Here is a 4,275-nt window from a genome sequence, read left to right on the forward strand (position 1 = left end):
CTTCATGAGTATCTTCTAATTGTAACATTACTCACAGGTAACTTTAGACCTTCTTTGACATTTCTACAGCTGATCATTGGCTTCTCTATGTATTCAAATAGTTTTCTCATATGGCATGCAACTAGTTTATGTTACCTTTTCTATCAGTAGAATCAATTTTAAAATTTGCCCCTGAAGCTACATTTTAATCCCTGTGCCTAGAGGAAACAAGAAATTAAAATATATCAAATCCCTTTAGGCACCTCAGTGTATTTAAATATATAAAAAAAAGCAAAAGTTTTTTGTTCCCTGGACAGGGTAGAGAAAGGGTTAAAACCAATGTCAGGTTTTTTATTCTTTGGTCTCATTAGGGAGATTTGCTCTCACTTCTGGTCCCAAACACTCAAAAGAAGTTTTGAAAGTAATCTTCCATAATAAGGACAAATAATTAAATTAAAACTTAAAAAGAGCTTGTTAAAATAAAATAAACACTTTCATCACATGGTACGACTAGGTGAAACTCTGCTCTGCTCAACAAAGTTCAGATATTTAACTTGTTGTTGCCCACAGCAGAGCTCTGGTGTACCAGGGTGCAGGATTGTTATACAAGGACATGCTCAGAGCAAGCAATCCTCCTGCACATTAGCTAGCAACCGGCACCTTGCCAGCCATTCATATGTTGCACTGCAGAGCTTGTTCTTAGAAGCAATGTTTGGAGATTTGACAGCAGTGAAAAAAAAAACACAAAGGCCTTTGCAGCCACCTACAAACTCCTGAAAAATGCTAGCACAGGCATGGGCAAGCTACGACCCCCGAGCCATATAGGGCCCGTTAGGCTTTTTTATCTGGCCCGTTGAACACTCTCTCTACTTCAGTGGCTCTGCTAAAGTAGATCCGCCATCCGTGGCTCTAGCCTTTGCCCCCCTGAGCGGGGTGAGGAGAAGGCTGGCAGCGCGGCGGAGGGATGCCCGGTGCTCCTCTCTTCCTGCAGCCGGCATGATTCATCATCTCATCGTCCATTCCGGGGTGAGGCTCGCTGTCTTCTGCCCCGCCAGTAGCGCCATGACCCCCATGTATATTCATAGAGCTGCACCATCCCCTGGCAAGCTCAGCCTGCTCATCTTCCTGAGGCTGCAGCAAGCTCTGGGCCAGCTTGGTATCCGCTCACTCTGCTAGACTCCTCCCTAATCCCCGAGTCCATTATGTCCCGCCCCCTCCCAGGGTAAGTGCGGGGACTGTGTGCTGGCAATGTGCGCCCTTATGCCAACTCGGGGCGCCCCTACTGGTCGTCTACTGCACAGCTACCAGCAATCCTCATAATATTACTATTATATATCCATCTATTTTTACTACTTTTATTGTATGGCAAATCACTTATTGTTTCATTTTCTTTATCATTTATTTTCATTTTTCACTGATTTTTAAAGCAGAACTAAATTGAAAATAAAAAAACCTTACTTACCTACCTGTCATTAGATCCCTGGATCCCACCAGAGATGTCTTCGCTGTGGGGCCGCACCGGCCAGAGCCGCGGTCCATGTCCCCTGTACAAGTCCAAGGCTCGGGGAAGTGGGCGGAAAACCCCCCCACTCTCCCATCGCAAGCTCAGACTCAGACCTCATGATGTCACGTTCAGTGACACCCGTCTTGGCGCTCCATCCATCTGATCCTTGCCTGGCCCCTCTGCCAAATTTTAAAACCCATTGTGGCCCCTGAGTTAAAATGTTTGCCCACCCCTGTGCTAGCAGTTACCGCCTGTTATAATTTCTAGGCACCTAGTCCTTGCTATTTGGGGCTCAGGAGAGAGATATGTGAACCAAGCCTTCACCTGCGCCCCCAGATCACCCCTCCCATGCACTCCCCTGCTCCATGTAACCAGGCCTATTATTTGGGGAGAGGGGGACATGAGACCCCATACCACACATCTGACCCCCTCCATGTTGTTATGAGGAGCCCCGTTCCCTGAGGGCCCAACATATGGCGGAGACTTTAGGAGCCCACATTCTGACAGATCCATGCAATTATGGGGTAAAGGGGGCAAAAGACCTGGGATACCCACATCTGCCAGATCAGTGTGAATATGGGGACATTAAATCTGAGGTTCCTATGTTATAGAGCTTAATGAGGGTATGGGGGGATGGGCGATAAGACCGGAGATCCCCACATCTGACAGACCTTTGTGATTTTGGGGGAGAGGGGTAGCTGTGTGTACAGAGCCCCCTATATATGTCAGGTCACTCTGATTATTGAGTTGAGGAGGGCATAGGATCTGAGGGCCCCCCATCTGGTAGAACATATTGCCTGAAGGACCCCACATACTTACACATCCCTGTTATGGAGGGCTGAGGACCCACATGTGAAACACGCCATAGTTTGTTGTAGATCCTGGATCTGAAAGAGGCAGCGGGTAGCATGTTACCTGTGTGCTCTACTCTTGGCAATCTGAAGAGGGTATAGCACCTAAGGGGCCCCAACATCTGTCACATCTCCTGTTTGCTGACATGCGATGGATTATAGAGAAGAGAGGGGTATATGACTTGAATATCTGACAGATCACATTGCAGTGTTCCCCCCAAATGATTTTCTTTAGCTGGATGGTGGGAAGTTATATCCAGGTGGTTAAATAGTAGATTGGGCAATTTGCAGTAGGTTCTCTTATTTATGCCATAGGTATCCATTAACCCCTATAATAGTATCCGCTTTATTCCACTCCTAAATGTTCAACCGAGAATTTTTTTTAGGTTGGGGGGGGGGGCAGCTAAGAAATAGTAGGCAGGTAGCAGCCCCTGTATTGTAACCAAACTCTTCAGTAACCACTGAAAAACAGCCGGGTGGTCACTGAAACGTGCCAGGTGGTGCACCCAGCTAAAAAGGGCCCTGGGAGAACACTGACTTTGTTCCAACTTTCTAATTCCTGCCTCCTTAATACGTCACATTTTCTCATCCCCTTAATTCTGTGCCTCAAGTGTCTATTGCTTATTTCTTCCTATAGCCCCAAGATTTGTTGAGAGTGTAATCAAGGTAGAATGTATATAGCAAACTTACTGGAGGCAGCAAATAGTTACAGATCTGTAGCTCTTTTACCCCTCTGAGCATTATGATAGAGAGGTCAAGCTCCATCTGGAAGTGGAAAAGATACAGAGTAACAAAAAGATACAAAGTATAAGTTTTCAGATCCTCTGTAAGCTGAGTTGATAGGCTGCCTCTTCTCTCACCTTGTTCACAGCCCACAGGTTGCTTCTTCATTGTAAGGCTGGGTACACACATGCAATGGTTCTCATCCTATAATCAGCTCCGGGCTGATATAGGACAAGAATCTTGCGTGTGTACAGGGATTATCGACCATCCTGGTGGATCCATGGACGACAAACGATCGTAATGGAAGTGAAGGGGAAGAGAGTGCAGTAGGGTGCCTCTCCGTGGTTCTCTCCTCCCCCCCTCTCTAGAGCAGAACGGACATGTGGCTGATATGAAGCTCGATGATGATGACAGCAGATGTATGCAGTCACGCATGCTTATGTGAAAAATGTGCTTAGGAGGCAGGGGTTCCCAAGCATATGGCATGGGCTTATCTTCTAATATACAATTTACATTTGAGGAAAGGAGGCCATGGGAATTGAATTGCCTTATTACTTGGCAGATTTTGGTAACATGCAGTGAATACCGGGGGAGCCCCCTAATATTTGCAACCTCTCATCTCCCTGTTGGTTTGCTGGCGTTATAAACGTGCTTCCCGTGTTCGTCAGGTTTTGACAGACTTTCTACTTCCATATCCTGGTATTGTATAATATTCATAGTGACCTGCTGTGCCCAGTGAAGTACAGCTGTCCCAGGTTGTGAGGAATTGTCCTTGATTTAAAAAAACACCTTTTATTCTTCTTTATTGTGCTTTTATCTTTTAGGGTTGCTTTGGTGTTTCATGTGCTGAGGGGCTGCTATTTCTGACGTTTCTCTTGCTTCAAAACAAACATACCTATTGAAACATTTGATGGTGAATGTCTACTCTGCATTTAAGTTGAATTTAACCTTGAGTTAGAGAATTGATCTTTGAAGTGAATCTGTGGCTACCAAGTTCAGCGGTACTCTAGGTTTCATTCATATATATTTCCTTTAAGGTTCCATCCAAAGCTTTTTTGGACATGGCCAGGAAAAGTCCAACTTTCCCAGACTCCTTATTAGCATAGATATCTGGATGGCAGAAAGTGTGAAACAATGTTGCTTTATTTTTCCCTGTTATGTCCTATAATAGGCTTTTCGTTTCTGGCTCCTTGTTGTTTTCCTTAACTCTGTATACAG

The sequence above is a fragment of the Pyxicephalus adspersus genome, chromosome 3, assembly GCF_032062135.1.
Source record: "Pyxicephalus adspersus chromosome 3, UCB_Pads_2.0, whole genome shotgun sequence".
Lineage (NCBI taxonomy): Eukaryota > Metazoa > Chordata > Amphibia > Anura > Pyxicephalidae > Pyxicephalus > Pyxicephalus adspersus.